Consider the following 25,274-nt stretch of genomic DNA (forward strand, 5'->3'; position numbering starts at 1 on the left):
AAAAAAGATTTTATGACATGAAAATTATATAAAATTCCAATTTCAGTATCAGTAATTAAAACTTTATTGGAACACATTATATTCATTTATTCATGTATTTTTAATGCCTGCTTTTGTGCTACAACAGCAGTTACACAGTTGGGGCAGAGCATGTTGCTCACAAAGTCTGAAATATTTACTAGCTGGGCCTTCACTGGGAAAGCTTGCTCCTGCTTTAGATTATGTAGAAGGGGTTGGACTGCCTCTCCTTCAGTCTTGTTTTTCTCGCTCAGTTTTGCTCACTGCAGAGAGGCAAGGAGTGAAAAGTTATAGTCCCTGATGAGTAAGCAGAGGGTGTGTGTGCTCTTTTCCTTCTATTAAGGTAAGACAGGTATTTTTAAACAGTCAGTTGAACTGGGGGGAGAGACATGCCCCCGTCTCTGAAACTTGAAAAGCTGAATGGAGGCATGTGACGTGTTTGTAAGACACAACCACAATTATGAGCACACATGTACGTGGGAAAAGAAACAAGCTGTTGAATCAGCAGGATCCACTGTTACTGAGTCTCCCTGACTATTTGCTATTTGTTCATCCACGTCGTCATCGGCCAACATACTCTAACAGCCACGTGGGGAGCTACCATCGAGGCTTTTAAAAAGATACATGTGAGGAAACCTACTTGACAATCATTAACTTCAACTTTTTCCTAGTAATTTTTTCTAACTTTATTGAATGCTACTTGTGGAATATTTTGGCCCAGCTTCTGGAGTGCTATTATTTTAAGGAAACAGTTTGAGAACGACTAGTTTAAAACAGAAATGGACTCTTAACTCCTTTATTGCAAGACTGGCGTCTGAAATTTTCCAGACAGAGAACCTCGAAGTGATGCCATTATCGACAAACGACTATATAATTGTATCACGATAATGATTCTTATACAGTCTGGGTGCCTGGATATGTATGTTCTTACAAGTTCAAAACATGAACATCACTGACAAGCCTGTTTGGGGTTCTTTAGCGTAAGCATATGCCAGTCCCCTGGGCATGAGTCAGTGTGGTAACAAAATTCTTAGGATGCATTTTTTTTATATTGTAGATTAGAAAAGTTGGGTAGGGCATTTGCTCCCTAATCAGGTTCCAGGGGTGACGAGAGGGCTGTCCTGGCTCCAGCTGTCAATCTGTGTCTAGAAATGTCACCAATAATTTGTAACCTGGAAGTGCTTGACTTGTGGACCCCTGGTGCTAATTGGATCCACTGATTCCTATAAGATCCCCACCTGTCATCAGCTCAGCAGAAGGTATGATACTGAAGCTCTAAAGAACCCAGGGATTACTTTAATGAGTCTGTCTGATTTCTTTTGATTTAATTATTGGGCCAAAATTCTGGATTTTTTGGGAGGAAACTTCTTTGATTGTCTCTTCTAACCTTTCATTAGGATCCAAGCTGTTTAAGAAGGAGGTCAGGTTTTATCCTGGAAGACACCCCATTCTTGTGAAAGGTTCTTAGAACTTAAGGACTTGTCAGTCAGGTGGAGCTTGGTTAGAACCTGCAAGGAAAATGAATCCGGAATTCTTCTTAACTAGGAACCGACTTGTTTCACAACAGCAGCAGCAAAGTCCATGCCAGGAAGTGGGGAGCAGGTGACCTGGGGCTCTGGGTTGCTGCTGCCTGAGTTGTTTTGCTTTGGTAGTTATTTTCTTTGGTCCTTCCATATTAGAGGAGGATTCACTTGCAAACCTATTTTATCTCGCCCTGCCAGTTCCCTGTCTCTAAAAACAGAGACTGTCTTGTCGTGGGGTACCGTCCTCTGGGAGAAACACGAATACATTTGGATGGGCTCCAGCCTCCCTGGCTGTGCTTTGATACCACAAATGAGGCTACCAGTGTCCTTTTCTTAGCAGGGCACTCGCACGAGCTGTTTGTGCTGAAGGGGACGTGGGCTGCTCTGACTACAGACTGTCACCACCTTCAGCTGGGCTGAAGCACTGTGGTCTTTGTCAGAATATTCTCCTTACGTTGTCTACATCAGAAAAATATGTGCTTACATTCTTATGTTTAGCTAGATGGATAGAATGTAAAATGCCTCCCTTCCCCAAACATACCCCATCAGCCACCTGAAAACCCCACAAGGACCCAAATGTTCTTTAGAAATTTGTGTTTATGGTTGAGAAGCAGCTTGCTTTTATGGTGATGGAGAACTTGGATGCCAGCAGGGAAAACACGCTTGTATTGTGCTATACTGTTTGCCCAAACTAGCAATTTAACATGCTGTCTCCATCAACCAAGGTCCAATCACTATCAACCAAATGATTGTTCTTGTTCGTGGAGCCCTCGGGCCCTTGCTGTGGCTCTCATCCAGCCCTTGCTGTGGCTGTCATCCAGGCAAGGAAAGACTTGTTAAGTCATGCAGCCCGGTCATCTGATCCCAGTGGTGTGTCTTTCTGATGCCCAGACTTGCCTGGATTTGAATAATGACAGCAAAGGGTCGTCAGCATCTTCCCTTGGGAGTTGATAATACATTCTCTTCTTGATTTGGGCATATTTTTTCATTTTGTGATTTTTTCAATCATTCCTGAGAAGCTGGCTCTCTGCTTAGGGCTCCCTTTCTCCTCCTCTTCTGGTGCTTTTCTGAGATTTATCCGTCTAGGGGATGTGGGATTTCTTAGACCTCTGCTTCGTAGTCATCTTTTTGCTAAACCCTGTCTGCTTCGGATTCCTTTGCGACGCCAGCTCTCCTCCCCTTCACTGTGAGGTTGCTGCATGACTGTACATTCCCTTCGTTTTTTTTCAGCCCCTTCACTCTGTGTGCTGTTGATGGGTTCGTGCGAGAGAACGGGAGCGTGGGAAGAGAGATGTGTGGGGACCAGGGGCACCCCTCGCTAAGGACCCGTTGAGCCAATTGTTGGCTCAGGGCTGATTTGGAGTCAGAGATGCCAAGTGGAGAAAAGACTGAAGATGCTGGTTTTCCAAGATCTGAGATGGAAACTGTGAAACTGAAAAACAGGCTCTTACAATCCCACCACCTGACATTTTTTTTGGATCAGATCGCTGGCCTGGATGTTCAGCAATTGAACTAGTTTCCTTCCAGGTCACTGTCTCTCATCTTTGTTCTCTGTTCTCCCTATGACTGTGCTTCTTTCCTGTAACCACAGATGATGATATCAGGGTTGGAGGAGATCCCTGAGATCATCCCGTGCAGCCCCCTGCCTTCAGTTAGATATGAAGACGGAAGCCTCACAGAGGCAATGACTTCTTCAAGGTCACACAGCAAGCTGGTGGAGGAGCCGGGACCAGCAGCCCAGATCCTGAATCCCGGGCCAAAGCTGTCTTCTCTAATGGATCACTGGTTCAACCCGTGGAATTCAGAAAAGTGAACTTCCGCTGAAGCAGCTGCCTCCGAGGCTGCTCAGAAAGTAATGGTGTGCGTCCATTTGTAAGAGAGAAAGGGCAAGGAAAAGACTCACAGCACCGAGAGAAGAAATATCAGCTAAACCTTCAGTTACTCTTCTGTAGGGAAACTGAAATGAACACAGCATGTGATACCAAATTAAGCGATTTGACTTGGAAGCTACTGTAATTCACATCTTCTGGGTTTTCTCCCCTTCAAAAAATAAGGTATTTTCTATCTTTTTAAGCAATAAAGAGTGGTCTAGGCATTATTTAATCATCCAAACTTTCTTTACCTACAATTCTTGAACCAGGTGGTACATAATTGGATAGTTATAATTTGGAATCTGGAATAAAGTCTTTTAAGTAGATCCTATGGTAGGCAGCAACATGTATGACTAATAATAAGGTGACATCCCCTGGTTGTAAATTCCTTTGCCTCTGATACTGTTTATAATTTGCCCTTGAGCTGTCCTGTGGTCTGTTACCCAGTCATCATTTTTTTTCCACTGGCACGTGCACGTGAGAATGGGCTGTTGAAAATGTGCTGTTTCCTACGTGGAGATGCCTCTCAACCATAAATGAGCTTTTCTAGGGTGTTAATTATATAATTTCCTGATTCTTAACCCTAAAATGTTATCCATTAATGGCAGTGTCTCAAAATAAAGGTGAGAAAAGATACTTATCTTCTGTTTCGGTTCTGAATACTTGAAACTAAGAACCTAATCTATTTCTCATGTTATAAAATGTAAAAAAGAAAGAAAAAATCAACTGAAAATTTCTCCAAAGATCTTTGTGGCTTCATACTCTAGCTTTGTTCCTTGTAATATAAAAATACTGTTTCTAAAGTGATTGAAAGTTGTCAATGTCTTCTGCCTAAGGCGTCAGAGAACTGTAAAGCAGATTGGATCAAGCATCTAGACCAGAAATGTTCTAGTTGTGAGGTGGTGGTGGTGAAGAAATGTTGGGATAACGTGGGGATTTCACCTGAGATGAGGAAGTTCTTTCTAGAGGCTTCGCAGGATTAGATATCAGCAGATATATGTGACACTTTTGCCTTTCGTGTGTCTCAATGCCTGAACAGCTATATGTGTCCTTGTGTACACTAGATATTGACACCCTTCCTTTGGAAGCCATCTTTGGTTGGACTCATATCCTTGTCACTGAGCGTAGCCTCTGTAAGTACTTGTAGGTGTGTGGACGGTGCCCGTCACCCCCCTCCAGGGCACACACCTTGTACATCCTCCTCGATGTAGTGGTACAGAGTTTTATTAAACAAAGATGTATAGCATGATAAATCTGTGAACTGGCTATAGAAACTAAGAACCTTGGCAAGTGGTCTCAGTCTTTTAAAAGTCCGTCTCACTCGGGCTCTCTGTTCTTTGGGTGTTTTCCTTCCTGTTTTGGGTCTTTCTATTTTTACCAAGCATGGTGTTTCTGGTTTGTAGGTACCCGCGCTGGGAAGAGAGCAGCTCAGCCCTTGCAAGGCTCCCCTTGAAAAGACACCCAGATTCCCAGGCCTCACAAGGTACGTCTTACACCGTCTCACTCTTGTTGTCCCCGAGCAACTCTGATAACACTCCCACTTCACCCCTCTTCACCTGAAGCACCAAGATGCTACTTCGGTGCCTTGACCAATCCCATTTACTGAGAGCTAATCTGATTCCCAGCCTAGGGGACTCTGTGGACAGTGGTTTGAGGAATGCTTCCTCCCTCACAGTGGTGGAAACACCCTCACCTGGGAACTGCCCTGATGAGAAGCCCAGAGACTCAGGCAAGGTTCCACCCATGGGGGCCTACCAGCCGTCTCATGCCGCTGGGCCAGGCACACCTATTGGAAAGATAGACTCAGTGGAGTCCTTGAAATTAGCCTCCAGTGATTTTCTTTTTTCTTTTTTCTTTTTTTCCAGTTTTGCTTATTTATCTTTTTAGTTTTTTTTTTAATTTAATTTTTATTTTATATTAGAGTATAGTTGATTTGTAGTGTTGTGTTGGTTTCAGGTGTACAGCAAAGTGATTCAGTTATACGTATACATATATCCATTCTTTTCCAGATTCTTTTCCCGTATAGTTTATTACATAAATTTCCCTGTGCTATACAGTAGGTCCTTGTTTCTTATCTATTTTATGTATAGTAGTGTGTATATGTTAATTCCAAACTCCTAATTTATCCCTCTCCCCACCTTTCCCCTTTGATAACCACAAGTTTTTTTTGAAGTCTGTGAGTCTGTTTTGTAAATAAGTTCATTTGTATCATCTTTTTTTAGATTCCGCATGTAAGTGATATCATATGATATTTGTCTTTGTCTGACTTACTTCACTTAGTATGATAGAGCCTCCAATGATTTTCATTCTCAGACTGAGAGGACAGACCCCAAACCTCCTCTTCCCCAAGGTATTAGGATTATATCAAAAATATGTGTACTCGGGACCACCCCATGTGATCTGCTCCTTATCCTTCTGAGTTTCCTTCTGGAAAGGTTCCATCAAAGAAGGATGTGCTAGCACAGTTGTGCTCAAAGCATGCATCCAGGTGATGTCGCATGAGCTCTTGGGGACTGAGGCAGGAACAGGCACTGACACGTGGCATTTAACTCTTGGGAAAGATGACAATGAATATTTCCATGTCCGTTTTCTGGAGATAATTCTTCATTTTGCTTCTTGTTACCTGTAGAATAAACTACAAACTCCTTTCCGAGAGTCTCTTTATGACTTTCCTACTCCGAAAGCCTTGTTCTTTGACATTGCCCTCCCCCCATTCTATGTTACAGATGTGTAGAACAATCAACATTTATTCATTCAATGAGTATCCGCTGATGGCATACCATAAGGCAGGTCTGTGTTAGAACTGGGGCAAAGCAGTGGACAAATGGGACCCATTGGTCCGTTCTCTCTAGAGCAGGCACATCCCTTCTGGATACTATGTTACCTGCTCACCCTTCTCTGACAGACTCACATACGTCCTAGTGATTTCTCTTATGATCTACCTGCTCCCAGAGATTTCTCTGACCGTGAATCTTAGGCTTCCTTCCTTTGTGCTACTCCACCATGGAAGGCATACCTCTGCCATAGCAACGGTCACTCTTATTTTAGACAATTGTTTACCCTGTGACCTGCTTTCTCTGCCCCTTCCTTCCGTTCAACACTCCACTCGAGTTCAAGTTTCTTTGCAATTTTAAAACAGGATCTATGTCTTATTCACATTTTTTCCTTAGGGCCTTGTACAGCATCTGACATGTAAGTGATATCATATGATATATACTAAACATTCAATAAATATGTTGTAGCATCGCTGAATGATTAACTTACTGAGGCTACTCTGATTTGAGGTTACCCAGTGTACAGAGTCATAGATTGATGTAACTGTAGGCGTGAGAGAAATTTGTAAGACCATTTCTAACCCTCCACATCACAGATGGGGCATTTCTTAGTTGAATCACAGGAAGCAATACAAATACCAAATACCCAGTGTTTGGAGCTGCAGAAAATCTGTGACAGAAATAATAATAACTGAAGTTGGAGGACATACTTCTGTTCAGCAGTCAGTCTAAGTGCTAGTCAGTGAACAGGTAGGAGCTTGTGTAATGATAGGATATGTTGAAGTCTGTTCTACTTTGTTGAGCTCAAGCTTCAGAGTCAAGGACCATAAGACATTTACTCAACTGTGAGCTCAATGATGAATCATGAGTTAACTCATTTGCCATCTTGCAGCCTTGTTCAATGAATGACTCCAAGGTGGGGGGAGAAGAATCGTTCAAGGTTAGGGTAGAATGCCCGGGATGGATTTAAGTGGAGAGGGGAGGGATGGAAATGACTTTATTAGGTGAATGGAGGTGAGACTTGAGTCTGGTATCCGGAAGAGCTGTTCTGCTCAGAGCTGTGAGGCAGGAAGGAAAGGGAGGAGTTTGCTCCTCTAGAGGAATTAATTTTTTCGTGTCCTCTGATGTATCCTCTCTTCTCATTGTCTCTTGCTTTTCCTTTTCTTTTCTCCTTGTGTTTCTCCCATAGAAATTGCCGTTTCTCTTTGGCCACAGTTCAGTTCTTTAAAATGCAGCCACCTGTGTGTGTTGAGGAGCATATGCTTTTCATCTTCTTGTAAGTTGCACTTAGAGTTGGTTAAGTTCTACCATAGTGGAATCTGTCCGAGAAAATGTCCAACAACTTGTGGAATGTGATTTGCTAAAGGCAATTCTTTTTTTTTTAATTGAAGTATAGTTGATGTATAATATGATATAAATTACAGGTGTACAATACAGTGATTCACAGTTTTTAAAGGTTATACTCCATTTATAGTTATTATAAAATACTGGCTGTATTCCCTGCGTCGTCCAATATATCCTTGTAGCTTATTTTAAGCCTGATGGTTTGTACCTGTTAATCCCCTAACCCTATATTGCCCTCCCCTCTTCCCTCGCCCCAGAGGTAAACACTAGTTTGTTCTCTATGTCTGTGAGTCTGTTTCTTTTTTGTTATATTCACTAGTTTCTTGTATTCTTTAGATTCTACATATAAGTGATATCATACAGTGTTTGTCTTTCTTTGTCTGAATTATTTCACTTAGCATAATGCCCTCCAAGTCCATCCATGTTGCTGCAAATGGCAAAATTTTGTTCTTCTTTATGGCTGAGTAATATTCCATTGTATATATGTACCACATCTTCTTTATCCATTAATCTGTTGATGGACACTTAGGTTGTTTCCGTATCTTGGCAACTGTAAATAATGCTGCTGTGAACACTGGGGTGCATGTATCTTTTTGGATAAGTGTTTTTTTCTTTTTCAGACATATACCCAGGAGTGGAATTGCTGGGTCATTTGGTAGTTCTATTTTTAGTTTTTTGAGAAAGCTCCATATGGTTTTCTGCAGTGGCTGCACCAATTTACATTCCCAACAGCATATGAGGATTCCCTTTTCTCTGCATCCTTGCCAATGTCTTTTATTTGTGTTCTTTTTGATGATATCCATTCTGACAGGTGTGAGGTGGTAACTCATAGCTGTTTTGTTTTGCACTTCCCCAAGGATTAGCGATGTGGAGCATCTTTCGTGAGTGATGAGGGCAATTCTTAAGCTAAGAATTGAGTTTTCTCACTGACAATTCATGGCCAGGCCAACTGGGTGTTTGAAGTATGTCCTCCACCTGCTTCTCTAACTGGTGGCTACTGTCCTCGTCAGGCCTTTTAGCCCATCGGCTTATAATTGTTAAAACTGGCCAAAAAAGGAAAATAAAACACCAGTTTTTTTTTATGTCTAGTTAAAACAAAAAACTCCTTTAACACGTTAAGGTCTTGAACCAGGACTGTTAAAAGAAAATACCTTTCAAGATGAAAGTGAGGTGTTAACAAAGCTTCTGACATTTATAAATGCAAAACAGTGACTTTAAGTTTAGATTTTATATCTTCAAGCAAAATTTACAAAGAAGTACTCACCATAGCCTAGATGTTCTTCCTCTGGGTTACAGAGCTCTGTAGGGCTGTAGGGAGTGACTATACCCTTAATCTATTTTATAGTGTGCACTTGTTTATGGCCTATATTCTTCCACAAACTTATAGGTAATGCAAATGAGGTCCTTTTGATAGATAGATATTTACTTTTCATTACCTAGAAATTTGACAAATAAAATATTTTTAGTCTAGTATTTTTATTCCGGTAAAGTGTTTTATCCCAGTAAACATGCTCTTTCATTCATGTACAATTTTAAATGGTTTCTTTTCTCATATTCCTGATTCTCCTTCCTTTATTGGTCAGACCAACCTATTTATTAATAAAAGATTAATAAAGGCCAGGCAACCCCTGGGTCTGAGCTTCGTAGAGGAAGAGGAGGGATGGCAAGGAACTAAGTATCTTCTGTTCAGGAAAGCTGTCATGATTTTTTTCTCAGCACGGGAAGCTAATGTGCCCAGCAAGGAAAGCACTGTAACTCCTTTGTTTCTATATTTCCAACTTTGTGTTAATAATCATCCACTTTATCAGAAACTTCTCATTTCCTTGAAATATGCAATTTTAACAGGATTTGGTACATTCTTAAGTATCTCAACTCCATCTCCTAGCAAGTATTTTTTCCTGCAGCCATGTCAAAATTTATAATAGAGTTTGATAAAATTTTAAATATTTGATGGATTTTTAATTTTTAATATTTGAATAGCTTATATATTCCATAGTAAAATATTCAAAGCATGTAAAGGATATATATGAAAAGTAAACCTTTCCCCATTCCCTGCCTTCAGTTTCCTATTTCCAGTTCTCTTTTCCAGAAACAACCAAGATTACTCATTTCTTATGTATCCTTTCAAACATACATTTATATATGCAGAGTATTTATACTTGCCCTTCCCCCTTTGGAAGAATAGGAGTATATTACACACTGTTCTGCATTTTGTGTTCCTCACATATCTTCCTATCTCAGAAAATGTTCCAGATTGGTATTTACAGCAGTACCGTCTCATTATATTTATAGCTGCCCTTTATTCTGGTGTATGGAAATACCATAAGTTATCCAGCAAATTTCCTATTGATGAACATCTAAGTTGTTTCCAATATTTTGCTATTACCCTCCACTCTGCGGTGACTATCCTTGTACATGTGTCTTTGTGCACACATGGGAAACTATCTGTAGGATAGACTATTAGATTCAAATTGCTTGGTCAAAGGGAATAGAAGCGCATTTCAATTTCGATAGGTGTTGCCAAATTGCCCTTCAAAGATGTTTCCCCAATTTATACTCACAGTAACGTGGCTTGAGAATATGGGTTTCTCTTTAAAATGTGCACCATCTATAAAGAGAGGTAACCTGTTCAGTATTTGCCATTCCATCTTGCAATCAGCAACTAAATGAATCTGCCAGACACTACATGTAATTAAAAGCCCATTACAGTTACTCCTGAAATTAGTCAGTGTGATGCTCTGTGTCACCTTCTGCAGCTGATTAAACGCATGGTTAACATCCATGCCTCAACTTGCAATCCTGCAAGTGTTTAGTGGCTGCACCCAGAGCATTTGACAGCAGTGCTCATTGACAGGAGAGAGAATGTTCTGTGTGTTTTAGAAAAATAAAGGTCAATGTCTTCAGCCAGATGCTCTTTTGTTAGACAAGTATTTAAACTGTGATCTTATATCTCAAAATTCAGCACAATATTAACCGTGATGGGAAGTTCAGCAGGTGTTTGCTCTCCCTGCTGAAAAATGTCTGCACGTTTGACGATGGCTCGTAATAAGATTGTTTAGAGTCAACCTGAAAGGATTCTGTCTGCTTTTTACGTCAATAAAAATAAAAATGTTTTCAACCTCTGATTTTAGAATTAGAAATGTTAGTTTTATTATTATTGGTGGAATAAATATTTTATTTTATTTTGAATTTTATTTATTTATTTTTTATACAACAGTTTCTTACTAGTTATCTATTTTAGACATATTAGTGTATATATGTCAATCCCAATCTCCCAGTTCATCCCACCACCACCCCGCCCCCACTTTCCCCCCTTTGTGTCCATATGTTTGTTTTCAACATCTGTGTCTCTATTTCTGCCTTGCAAACTGGTTCATCTGTACCATTTTTCTATATTCCACATATATGCCTTAATATACAATATTTGTTTTTCTCTTTCTGACTTACTTCACTCTGTATGACAGTCTCTAGGTCCAGCCATGTCTCTACAAATGACCCAATTTCATTCCTTTTTATGGCTGAGTAATATTCCATTGTATATATGTACCACATCTTCTTTATCCGTTTGTCTGTTGATGGGCATTTAGGTTGCTTCCATGACCTGGCTATTGTAAATAGTGCTGCAATGAACATTGGGGTGCATGTGTCTCTTTGAATTATGGTTTTCTTAGGGTATATGCCCAGTAGTGGGATTGCTGGGTCATATGGTAATTCTATTTTTAGTTTTTTAAGGAACCTCCGTACTGTTCTCCATAGTGGCTGTGTCAATTTATGTTACCACCAACAGTGCAAGAGAGTTCTGTTTTCTCCACACCCTATCCAGCATTTGATTTTTGTAGATTTTCTGATGATGTCCATTCTAACCAGTGTGAGGTGATACCTCATTGTAGTTTTGATTTGCATTTATCTAATAATTAGTGACGTTGAGCAGCTTCTCATGTGCCTGTTGGCCATCTGTATGTCTTCTTTGGAGAAATGTCTATTTAGGTCTTCTGCCCATTTTTGGATTGGGTTGTTTGTTTTTTTAATATTGAGCTGCATGAGCTGTTTACATATTTGGGAGATTAATCCTTTGTCCATTGATTCATTTGCAAATATTTTCTCCCATTCTGAGGGTTGTCTTTTCGTCTCGCTTACAGTTTCCTTTGCTTTGCAAAAGCTTTTAAGTTTCATTAGGTCCCATTTGTTTATTTTTGTTTTTATTTCCATTACTCCAGGAGGTGGGTCAAAAAAGATCTTGCTGTGATTTACGTCAAAGAGTGTTCTTCCTACATTTTCCTCTAAGAGTTTTATAGTGTCTGGTCTTACATTCAGGTCTTTAATCCATTTTGAGTTTATTTTTGTGTATGGTGTTAGGGAGTGTTCTAATTTCATTCTTTTACATACAGCCATCCAGTTTTCCCAGCACCACTTATTGAACAGACTCTATTTTCTCCATTGTATATCCTTGCCACCTTTGTCATAGATTAGTTGACCACAGGTGCATGGGTTTATCTCTGGGCTTTCTATCCTGTTCCATTGATCTATATTTCTGTTTTTGTGTCAGTACCATATTGTCTTGATTACTGTAACTTTGTAGTATAGTCTGAAGTCAGGGAGTCTGATTCCTCCAGCTCCATTTTTTTCCCTCAAGATTGCCTTGGCTATTCAGGGTCTTTTGTGTCTCCATACAGATTTTAAGAGTTTTTGTTCTAGTTCTGTAAAAAATGCCATTGGTAGTTTGATAAGGATTGCATTGAATCTGTAGATTGCTTTTGGTAGTATAGTCATTTTCACAATATTGATTCTTCCAATCCAAGCACATGGTATATCTCTCCGTCTGTTTGTGTCATCTTTGATTTCTTTCATCAGTGTCATCGTTTTCTGAGTACAGGTCTTTTACCTCCTTAGGTAGGTTTATTCCTAGGTACTTTATCTTTTTGTTGCAATGGTGAATAGGATTGTTTCCTTAATTTCTCTTTCTGATCTTCCGTTGTTAGTGTATAGGAATGCAAGAGATTTCTGTGCATTAATTTTGTATCCTACAACTTTACCAAATTCAATGTTTAGCTCTAGTAGTTTTCTGGTGCCATCTTTCGGATTCTCTATGTATAATATCCTGTCATCTGCAAACAGTGACAACTTTACTTCTTCTTTTCTGATTTGGATTCTTTTATCTCTTTTTCTTCTCTGATTGCCATGGCTAGGACTTCCAAAACTATGTTGAATAATAGTGGTGAGAGTGGACATCCTTGTCTTGTTCCTGATCTTAGAGGAAATGCTTTCAGTTTTTCACCATTGAGAATGATGTTGGCTGTGAGTTTGTCATATATGGCCTTTATTATGTTGAGGTAGGTTCCCTCTATGCCCACTTTCTGGAGAGTTTTTATCATAAATGGGTGTTGAATTTTGTCAGAAGCTTTTTCTGCATCTGTTGAGATGATCATATGGTTTTATTCTTCAGTTTGTTAATATGGTGTATCACATTGATTGATTTGCGTATATTGAAGAATCCTTGCATCCCTGGGATAAATCCCACTTGATCGTGGTGTATTATCCTTTTAATGTGTTGTTGGATTCTGTGTGCTTGTATTTTGTTGACGATTTTTGCATCTATATTCATCAGTGATATTGGTCTGTAATTTTCTTTTTTTCTGGTATCTCTGTCTGGTTTTGGTATCAGGGTGATGGTGACCTCGTAGAATGAGTTTGGAGTGTTCCTTCTGCAGGTTTTGGAAGAGTTTGAGAAGGATGGGTGTTAGCTCCTCTCTAAATGTTTGATAGAATTCACCTGTGAAGCCATTTGGTCCTGGGCTTTTGTTTGTCAGAATATTTTTAATCACAGTTTCAGTTTCATTACTTCTCATTGGTCTGTTCATATTTTCTGTTTCTTCCTGGTTCAGTCTTGGAAGTTTATACCTTTCTAAGAATTTGTCCATTTCTTCCAGGTTGTCCATTTTATTGGCATAGAATTGCTTGTAGTAGTCTCTTAGGATGCTTTGTTTTTCTGTTGTAACTTCTCCTTTTTCATTTCTAGTTTTATTGATTTGAGTCCTCTTCCTCTTTTTCTTGATAAGTCTGGCTAATGGTTTATCAATTTTGTTTATCTTCTTGAAGAACCAGCTCTTAGTTTTGTTGATCTTTGCTATTTCTTTGTTTCTATTTCATTTATTTCTGCTCTGATCTTTATGATTTCTTTCCTTCTACTAACTTTGGGTTTTGTTTGTTCTTCTTTCTCTAGTTGCTTTAGGTGTAAGGTTAGTTTGTTTATTTTTCTTCTTTCTTGAGGTAGGATTGTACTGCTATTGCTATAAACTTCCCTCTTAGAACTGCTTTTGCTGCATCCCATAGGTTTTGGATTGTTGTGTGTTCATTGTCTCTTGTCTCTAGGTATTTTTCGATTTCCCCTTTGATTTCTTCAGTGATCTTTTGGTTTTTTATTAATGTATTGTTCAGCCTCCATGTGTTTGTGTTTTTTCTGTTTTTTCCCCTGTAATTGATTTCTAATCTCACAGCATTATGGTCGGAAAAGATGCTTGATATGATTTCAGTTTTCTTAAATTTACTGAAGTTTGACTTATGACCTAAGGTGTGATCTATCCTGGAGAATGTTCCCTGTGCACTTGAGAAGAAAGTGTAATCTACTGTTTTCAGATGGAATGTCCTATAAATATCAGTTACATCTCTCTTGTCTATAGTGTCACTTCAAGCTTGTGCTTCCTTATTAATTTTCTGTCTGGGTGATCTGTCCATTGGTGTAAATGAGGTGTTAAAGTCCCCCACTGTCATTGTGTTACTGTCGATTTCCTCTTTTGTAGCTTGTTAGCATTTGCCTTGTGTATTGAGGTGCTCCTATGTTGGGTGCATATAGATTTATAATTGTTATATCTTCTTCTTGGATTGATCCCTTGATCATTATGTAGTGTCCTTCCTTGTCTCTTGTAACATTCTTTATTTTAAAGTCTATTTTATCTGATACGAGTATTGCTACCCCAGCTTTCTTTTGATTTCCATTGGCATGGAATGTCTTTTTCCATCCCCTCATTTTCAGTCTGTATGTGTCCTTAGGTCTGAAGTGGGTCTCTTGTAGACAACATATATATGGGTCTTGCTTTTGTATCCATTCAGCCAGTCTGTGTCTTTTGGTTGGAGCATTTAATCCATTCACATTTAAGGTAATTATTGATAAGTATGTTCCTATTACAATTTTCTTAATTGTTTGCGGTTTGTTTTTGTAGATCTTTTTCTTCTTTTGTGTTTCCCACTTAGAGAATTTCCTTTAGCATTTGTTGTAGAGACGGTTTGGTGGTGCTGAACTCTCTTAGCTTTTGCTTGTCTGGAAAGCTTTTGATTTCTCTGCTGAATCTGAATGAGATCCTTGCCAGGTAGAGTAATCTTGGTTGTAGATTCTTCCCTTTCATCACTTTAAATATATCATGCCACTCCCTTGTGGCTTGGAGAGTTTCTGCTGAGAAATCAGCTGTTTACCTTATGGGAGTTCCCTTGTATGTTATTTGTCATTTTTCCCTTGTTGCTTTTAATAGTTTGTCTTTAATTTTTGTCAATTTGATTACCATGTGTCTCGGCATGTTTCTCCTTGGGTTTATCCTGCTTGGGACTCTCTTTGATTCCTGGACTTGGCTGCCTATTTCCTTTCCCAGGTTAAGGAAGTTTTCGACTATAATCTCTTCAAATATTTTCTCGGGTCCTTTCTCTCTCTCTTCTCCTTCTGGGACCCCTATAATGCGAATGTTATTGCCTTTAATGTTGTCCCAGAGATCTCTTAGGCTGTCTTCATTTCTTTTCATTCTTTTTTCTTTATTCTGTTCTGCGGCAGTGAATTCCACCATTCTGTCTTCCAGGTCACTTATCTATTCTTCTGCCTCAGTTATTCTGCTATTGATTCCTTCTAGTGTATTTTTCATTTCAGTAATTGTATTGTTCATCTCTGTTTGTTCTTTAATTCTTCTAGGTCTTTGTTAAACATTTCTTGTATCTTCTAGATCTTTGCCTCCATTCTTTTTCCGAGATCCTGGATCCTTTTCACTATTGTTATTCTGAATTCTTTTTCTGTAAGGTTGCCTATCTCTACTTCATTTAGTTGTTTTTCTGGGGTTTTATCTTGTTCCTTCATCTGGTACATAGTCCTCTGCCTTTTCATTTTGTCTTTCTGTGATTGGGTTTTTGTTCCACACGCTGCAGGATTGTAGTTCTTCTTGCTTCTCTGGAATAAATATTTTATGATGAATTTCTTATAAGTAATTATTTTGTCATATTCGTAAATTCTCAGTTGACATCATGAGGCTCCTTTTTTCTCTGTGATGTGTTACAGCCAAACCCACCACCTTGTCTGAAACCTGAGGTGAATCCTCATACCTTGCTCTGTCAATTTGGTTCAATGCTCTGACCTCTCTGGACATCAGTCTGCCATCTACATTTGGGATCAGTGTTTTCTTGGTAGGATGTAACAGCCTATAACAGCCTGATGGTGAAAATCATGAATTTTCACTCATGTAAAAATACAATGACTTACAAGGTATTCATTATGAAATATCTGTTCCATTAATACAGATCTTTAACATTGCTGATACTAAAACAGAAGTTGAAGCCATTTTTATTTTTTATTGATGTGTTAAAAGTAATCAGTATTGGTCAGTGAAACTTCTATATTTCTAAGTGTTAAGTAAATGTATCTCACAAAGGAGAGTAGTAACAATCCATAACATACTACAGAAAGGCATGCTCACAATTCTGGTCTTCTATTTCTAGTCTTTATAATCTACTTTCTTTCTTGCTATTTCTTCTCTTAGTCTTACCTTTTAATGAGTCACTCCTCACTCCATAAACACTGTGCTCATCCAAAGCATGTTGGACATGTTCCAAATTAAACTTCTCTCACCCCAAACCAGCTCCTCCTCCAGAGTTCCCTGTGTCAGTGAGTTAGTGTCCCCATGCATCCATGCCACATATTAACACTTTCTCCTCCTCCCTCTGCCCTTCCTGCACAGCCCATCAGTCACCAAATACTGTTGATTCTACCTCCTAAATACCTCTCAAATCTATCTGCTTTTCTCCATCTTTAGTCTTACCTGGACATAGCTTCCTAAATGACATCCCCACATTGACCCTTGTTAATTCCAGGTCACTTTTCTACATAAAGAACGCAAGGTTAACATTTCTATTGTAAACCAAGACAAATTAACATGGACCGGATTTACCCTTTTACCTGAAAAGCTAAGGGACTAGGAAGAATGTATGAAACAAAATTTCTCAAGACGTTGGACTTCAGGCCACCAGGCAATAAAAGACAGAGACACTGAGACAAGGAAACAAGCCACGTGAGTCCCATGACTGACCCAGCCTATGATGTGGGGAAAGGGAAGCCACATGGAGCCTAGTCATCTCTCTGAGTTAAGGAGAGTGGAGCTAGAAGGGCAGGGAGATTGGTGTTGTGGTTAGAGTTCATAGTACAGAGTGCCAGAGAGGAGAGAGCTGCAAAGAGAGAGAACTCTGGAAATCTGCTGGGTTGCCTCCTCAGGTATTCTACTGAAAAGTGACCAGTGCATGTCTGTGAGGAAACTACCCAGGGTTGAGGAAGAACTAGTCAGAAAGATTAGAATGAAAAGTTCCCAGGGCTCAATTAGGGCCAACAATAATGCCCATTCCCAGCAGACAGAGTGGAAAACCTCATAATTTATGGTTCTTTGAGTAAAGTAGTCAGTAGTCTAAGTAGTGAGAAAAACTTTCCATAGATGTAATGCTCCACTGGTCCTGCCTTACCATGCTTAAAAACAAGACCCAGGAGGATCAAAATGTTTCCAAGTAATTTGACCATGGCGGGGAAAAACGCAAGAAAGTTTACAGGAATACAGAAATATTCAACAGCCAATAAGATAAGAATAACAATGTCCCACATTCAATCAAAAATTACCAGGTATACCAAAAAAAAAAAAAAAAAAAGCATGGAAGTACAACACATATTGAGGCTAAAAATCAAAGCTGACTCAGAGTTGATACTGATGATAGAATTAGTAAACAAGAATATTAAAATAGTTATTATAAGTCTATTTAATATGGTCAAAATCAAACAAAAAGTTTGAATGTATTAAGTAGAGACAGAGAAAATATTAAAAAAAGAACCAAATCAAACTTCTAGAGATGTCTGAGATGAAAAATACCCAGGATGTGGTTAACAACAGATTAGACACTGCATAATAAAAGATTAGTGAACTTAAAAGCATAGCAGCAGAAACTATCCAAAATGAAACAAAGAGAAAACAGAGTGAAAAAAAGGAGAGCATTAGTGAGCTCTGGTACAACTTTAAGAGGTCTAATACTGTGTAATTGGGGTAGGACAGGAAAATTATTTGAAGAAATAATGGCCCAAATATTTCCAAATTTGATAAGTATAATCAGACAGATCCAAGAAGCTTTAAAAACAAGAAACATGAAGAAAACTACACTAAGTACATCATATCAAATCATTTAAAACCAGTGACAAAGAGAATATATTAAAAACAGCCAGAGAAAAGGGACACATTAAATGCAGAACGAAGAAAAGTCATTTTCTTCCCAGAAACCGATGTAAGTGAGAAGATAATGAGAACTTTCAAGTCCTCAAAGGCAAAATATGTCAACTTAGAGTGTTCACCAGTGAAAACATCATCTTTGAAAGATAAAGGCACATAAAGACTTACTCAGACAGACAAAGCTAAAAGGAATTTGTTAGTAGCATACGTACACTACAAGGAATACTAAATGAAATCCTTTAAGAAGAGAAAAATGCTTCCAGAGGGAGATTTGTGTCTACACAGAGGAATGAGGAGCCCAGGAAATGGTAACTTTGTAGTTAATATAAAGAGTGTTTTCTTATTATTTAAACCTCTTGAAAAGAGGATCAACTGCTTAAAGCAATAGCAATGTATTGTGGAGTATGTATGATATGTAGGAAAAAATGGATGGTAGCAATAGAATGAAGGCTGGGAGGGAAAAATGAATGTATACTGCTGCAAGGTCCTGGTCCTGTATGTGAAGTGATATAATATCATATGGGGGTAGATTCTGTTAAGGTAAAGATGTACACTATCCTGTAAATCCTAAAACAATTACTAAAATAATTCCATGGAAAGTTATAGCTAATAAGTAAACACAAGAGGTCAATGAAATTGTTAAAAAAAAATACTCAATCCAGGGACTTATGATCTAAGCAAAATGGTGTAGACTCATTTCTCCCTGTTAAGTACAGCTATAAACTCTGGCAGTAATGCAAGAAGCAACCAATGGAGAACTCTGAATGGTAGAAAGAGGAAGGTAACTGATTAGGGGCCTCAGGGCTAGAGGAAAAACCGCATCAGGGTGTCTTTTGATCCCCTTGCCTGACAGAGGAAGGTGACTCACTGACCCCCAACACCAACAGAAGGTAGCTTCAGATAGTCTCACTTGTGCCCTGGATTGAATGCGAGTCCTGCCAGCAACAACAGGAAGCTCAGTAGCACCAGCAGGGGGACTGACTAAGAGCCCTGTAATGATAAGTGACCAGGGGAAGTGCTCTCCTTCCTCACTGGGTGGCACTGGCAAGGGGGATCTCACTGCAAAAAGCAACTGGCCAGGGAAGTGCTCTAATTCCCCTCAAGGCCTGAGATTCCCATCCCACACCCAAAGCCACAGAGTGGCTGGGTGATGCTAAAAAAGTGGACCCAGCACAATCAGAAACTGGTCCAGGATGTCTCTTTGTCCTCCTGGATGGAGAATCCCTTTCCCCACCTAAAGGCACTAGATACCTTGGCTTGGGGAAACTATGTCTCATAACCCCAAGCAGTACCATCAGAGACTAGTGGGACCCCCGGTGGTACCAAAGAAAACAAGTAGACGAAATAATAACACATGGCTCTGAAAAATAAGTTGTCATTGGAACTGTAACCCACAAAATTAGGCCAGGACCTGTATGCTAAACCCAAATGTGGTGACTGCCTACTATCATTAAAGATCTAAATAGAACCCAGAGTCTGATAACATATAAGCCAAATTGTCCAGGATATAATAAAAAAAAAACTACCTGTGCACCAAGAACCAGAATTTTAAAGCAGTGATAATAAAAATGCTTCACTAAGGTATTACAAACGCTCTTGAAACAAGTGAAAAAAATAGAAAAATCTCAGCAAAGAAATTAAAGTGATTTTAAAAGAACCAAATGGAAATTATAGAACTAAATAATGCAATAAGAGAAACAAAAAACTAGGTGGATGAGCTCAATATTAGAGTGGGTATGATAGAGAAAACAATCAACGAAGTTGAGGACAGAGCAATAGAATTTATCTTCACTGAACAACAGAGAGGAAACAGCCAGGAAAAAAAAAAAAAAAAAAGAACCACAGAGACCTGAGGGACAATAACAGGAGATCTAACATTTGTATCAGTGGAGTCCCAGAAGGAGAAGAAAAAGAGAGTGGGACTGAAAGAGTATTCAAGTAAATGCTGGCTGAAACACTGGGCAAAAGACCTAAACCTACAGATTCAAGACACTGAGAAAACTCCAAGGAGGATGAACTCACAGAAGTCCACATAGAGACATATCATAACTAAATTCCTGAAAATTAAGGCAAAGAAAAAATATTGAAAACAGCCAGAGAGAAACATGTTACCTACCTGCCAATTTGAATGACAGTGGATTTCTATTCTGAAACCAGGAATCCCAGAGAGAAGTGGCACAGCATTTTTCAAGTGTTGAAAGAAGAAAACTGTGAACCACAAATACTATGTCTGGTGAAACTATCCTTCAAGAATGAATGGGAAATAAAAGCACTCAGATGAAGAATAATGGAAAGAATTTGTCACTAGTAGACCTATCCTTAAAGAATGACTAAAGGAAATTCTTCAAACAGAAAGGAAATGACAAAAGAAGGTTTTGGAACATCAGGAAGTAAGAACAATGGGAGGAGCAGAAATAGATGTATATACAATAGACCACCCATCTCTTCATGACTTTTATAAATCAAATCTGATGACTAAAAAATTGTAACACCATCTGATACTAAATTATATTTAAAAGTGGGGAAGTTCAAGGGACTTAAATGGAAGTGAGATTTCTAAACTTGAAGTGGTAATATGTTAACATAAATAGATGAGCATAAGATAGGTATGTCTTATATGTACAATACATAGATTTTTTTTCTTTTTTTAACATTTTTATTGGAGTATAATTGCTTTACAATGGTGTGTTAGTTTCTGCTTTATAACAAAGTGAATCAGTTATACATATACATATATCCCCATATCTCTTCCCTCTTGTGTCTCCCTCCCTCCCACCCTCCCTATCCCACCCTTCTAGGTGGTCACAAAGCACCGAGCTGATCTCCCTGTGCTATGTGACTGCTTCCCACTAGCTATCTGTTTTACATTTGGTAGTGTATATATGTCCATATATACACTACCACTCTCTCACTTTGTCCCAGCTTACCCTTCCCCCTCCCCGTGTCCTCAAGTCCATTCTCTGGTAGGTCTGCATCTTTATTCCCATCTTGCCCCTAGGTTCTTCATGATCTTTTTTTTTTTTTTAGATTCCATATATATGTGTTAGCATACGGTATTTGTTTTTCTCTTTCTGACTTACTTCACTCTGTATGACAGACTCTAGGTCCATCCACCTCACTACAAATAACTCAATTTTGTTTCTTTTTATGGCTGAGTAATATTCCATTGTACATATATATAGTTATTATTGTACATATGTATATATGCTCAGCACAACTAATAGGAAAACTATATATAAAGCTCTCAAGAACACTATAAACAAATCAAGATGGAATCCTAAAGTTAATTTGGGTAAGAATCCAAAGGAACCTTCCATGATATAGCTGCTGTATACAATCATCTGCCCAATTCAGATGATCAGAGAATTTTATGGCTGGAAGATCATTTAGTTCACTGTTTCTCAATCATTAACATGTATTTTAATCACTTGGTGATCTTATTATATTGCAAATTCTGATTGATTAGGTTTGGGTTGGGACCAAAAACACTGCATTCCACACAAGCTGCTGATCCAAGGACCACACTTTAATAGCAAGGATTTCTTTCAGTCCCTTTCTCTAGCAGAAGAAGGATGGATAGCCCTTCTCCTGGCTTTTTAGAGCATTGCAGCGACTTTGGAGGACCTAGCACAATTGGACCTGAGTTTTATTAATAGCGGTTTCTCAGAGTCTTATGGAGATCTCTGAGCTGGTCCTGGATGCTGCCCTTCCTGTGTCATGGTTTCCAATATTCCATCGATTCGTGACTGTATTGAAAAAGTCCTTTAATTAATTTCTTCCTTATTTTATTTTATCTTATTTATTTTATTTTTGCTTTAGCTATCCAGAGTCAGTTTCTGTTGTATGTGATCAAAAGAAGAACCTTCACCAATACAGTATAGGCTGTGTGTTGGACTGGGAGTGCAAAGAAACATAGCACATATGTTTCACAAGAAAATAAGTTCTTCTTCCCCTGGGATATAGCAATTGAAATATTTTCTTAAAAGTTTACACAGCCCCCTGGTGACTCTGAAATATTCCTCTACAGCATGACTGTTCCCCTCATCTTCTAGGCTTCTATCCATCATCTTAATTGACCTCTCCATTTGAATATCTAATAAACATTTCAAACTTAACATGTCCAAAACAAAACCCAATCTACTGCAGCAAATGGCACCAGCTTTTGTGTAGTTGATCAGTTAAAAACCTGGAAATCATCCCTGATTTCTTTTTTCCTTTCCCAAATCCAATCAATTAATAGGTTCTGTCAGTTCTACCTTAAAAATATAGCCAGAATCCAACCACTTAACATCCGAACTGCTTCATTCTGCTCTACACCACCACTCTCTCTCCCATGGAAAACTGCAACTGTCTCCTAACTGCACTTTCTGCTGCTACTCTAGGTTTGCCACACAGCAACCAGAGTTATTCTTTTAAAATGTAAACCAGATCATGTTTCTTTCATGCTCAAAACCTGTCAGTAGCTTCTCATCACACTGAGAATAAAATCCTAATGCCTTACCGTGATCTACAAGGCCTTATGTGATCTGACCCTTGACTGAACCTCTTACTTCAGTTTCCTCCTGTCTTCTCCTTGTATACCCTGCTCCAGTCATCCTGGCCCCTTGTTATCTCTCCAACTAGAGGTTATGTCTCAGAGGGCAAGGATTTTTTTCTGTTTTACTCACGGTTATATTTCCAGTGCCTAGAATATTGCCTGCCATAGAGTAGATGTCAATGAATAGCTCTTAAATAAATAAGCAAATTTTAAAAATACTGAATCCAAAAGAAAGCAGAGAAAAAGAAAAAAGAGAGAGAAATAGGACAAATACAAATAAATAGTGAAAATACAGATATAATTCAACCACTTAACAAGAAATAGATGGGACAAATAAAAATAAACAGGGAGATGTTGGATATAACCCAACCATTTCTATAATTACATTAAATCACAAGGGCCTAACTCTCCAATTAAAAGGCAGAAATTGTCAGATGGGAAAAAAAAAAAGCAAAAATCACTATATGCTTCCTGCAAGAAATGCAGTTTAACTATAAAGGCATAATTAGGTTACAAGTAAAAGTATGGGAAAAGATATATCATGTTAATACTAATCATAAGAAAACTTCAGTGGCTATATTAATTTCTGAATAAAGGATACTAGCAGTGATAAAGAAGGTCATTTCATAATGATAACCAGGTCAATTCATTCTAGAACACAACCATTGTAAGTGTTAATGCATCTAATAACAGAACTTCAAAATATAGGAAGCAAAACGAATAGATGGACAAGGATAAGTAGACAAATCTTGAAGAATGTCCATAAACAAACCCACACATACATGGTCAATGAAGTTTCATTGCAAAGGCAATTCAGTGGGAAAAAAAAGATAACTTTTCCAACTAATTTTACTAGAACAATTGGATAACCATACTTATAAAACAACATCAGTTCCTACCTTGCACCATATACAAAAATTCACTCTAATTGGATCATAGTTCTAAATATAAAACATAAAACTTTATTATAAAACTTTAGAAGAATACTTCTGTCTTCACAGGAGAATATTTTTGTGATGTTTGATTAGGCAAAGACTTCTTACATATAAAGTCAGAAGCACAATCCCTAAAAGAAAGAAGTTTGGTAAATTAGATTTCATCAATTTAAGGACTGTGTTCTCTGAAAACACTGTAAGGAAAATGAAAAGACAGCCACTGACAGTGAGAAAATATTTGCAAATCACATATCAGCTAAGGAACTTGAATTCAGAATATATTAAGAAGTTTCAAGACTCAGTCATAAGAAGATGAACAGCCAAAACCAAAATGAGCAAAGTATTTGAGTTGACATTTCATCAGAGAAGATATGTGGATGGCAGATAAACTCATGGAAGTATACTGAACATAGGAAAATGCAAATTAAAACCACAATTCCATGTCGATACACACCGATTAGAATGTGTAAAATTAGAAAGACTGATGATACCAGTGTTGGCAGGGATGTGGAGCAACTGGAACTCTCATATTCTGCTGATGGGAATATACATGCACACAGCCCCTGTGGAAACAATGTGTCAGTTTCTTAAGAAGTTAAAGATACACTTACTATATGATCCAGCCACTCTGTTCCTAGAAATGAAAATATATGTCCAAAGATTTATACACAGATGTTCAGCTTTATTTGTAATAATCCCAAACTGTAAACAACGGCGATGTCCATCAACAGGTTAATGGATAAACAAACTCTGCTATTTCCATGCAATCGAATACTGCTCAACAATAAAAGAGGATAGCTTATCAATATTTGCAAGAATATGGATGAATCTCAATTATACTGAGTGAAAGAAGTCAGACCAAAAATCAATTCATACTATATATTTTTATATATAAAATTTTTATATAAAATTCTAAAAAAATACAAACTAATCTGTAATGAATAAAGCAGATCAGTGTTTCCCCTGTGGATTGGAATGGGGTTTGAGGAGAGGAGTGACAGGAAGAGGGGACTACAGAGGAGCATGAGGAGTGTGGGTGACGGATATGGTCATTATCCTGATTGTGGTGACCATGGGTATATACATCAATCCAAACTTATGTTTAATTATGTGCAGTTTATTATTTGTTATTTATAGCTCAATATATGTTTTTCCAAAAAGGAAAGAGAAGCTGACCTATTTGAATGTCTCACATGCTGCCATTTGACCTAGGAAATACTAACATTTTTTAAAGGCAGTGTCTCTTTGACTACAATACAATTACGCATTCTTGAAGGTATCAGTGGATCAAATTCATAATCTTATAAAATGTACACCAAAGAGAACTTAGGATTTCAGCACTAATATTTTTTAGGTGAAGAAACTAGCCTGGATGGGGTAAATTGATGTGCCCCGAATCGTACAACAATGCAGTGTGTCTAAACCAGCTGACAGAAATGCGTTTTGGTTTTCCTGCCCCCCATAAAGCAAAGGCACAGTGACATTTTAACAAATGGTCAACATGTCATGTTCATGGGATCTCAAACCTGACCTCCTGATGGTGAAATCTACTGGGTGAAAAATTTAAGCAATCTTTTGAATCGTTGTTGAGTATAGCACAAAGTAAGCAAGAGTTTCATCTGACCATAAATCTCAAAATATTTTGGTATATTCTGTAGACCATATCGATGGCTTTAAATGGAATGCATTGAATATATTTAGTATTTGCTCCTGTGCAAATTAGAAAAAGCCATGCTTTCCTCGGGATAACTTTGCTTTCTACTC

General features: G+C 38.3%; 1 long non-coding RNA gene across 1 annotated transcript in view; it reads left to right on the forward strand.

Annotated features, from left to right (window-relative positions):
• The first annotated feature begins 2,576 nt into the window (after positions 1-2,576).
• Positions 2,577-25,274, forward strand: part of LOC113628313 (uncharacterized) — a 66,443-nt gene continuing 43,745 nt past the window's right edge. The window contains exons 1-2 of the long non-coding RNA XR_003435982.1: positions 2,577-3,595; positions 4,816-4,895. This is a non-coding gene — a long non-coding RNA (uncharacterized LOC113628313). The remainder of the gene's footprint in view (positions 3,596-4,815; positions 4,896-25,274) is intronic.

This window comes from Aethalodelphis obliquidens, unplaced genomic scaffold (assembly GCF_003676395.1).
Source record: "Aethalodelphis obliquidens isolate GAN/ISIS:26980383/991018 unplaced genomic scaffold, ASM367639v1 scaffold23, whole genome shotgun sequence".
In the NCBI taxonomy this organism is placed as follows: domain Eukaryota; kingdom Metazoa; phylum Chordata; class Mammalia; order Artiodactyla; family Delphinidae; genus Aethalodelphis; species Aethalodelphis obliquidens.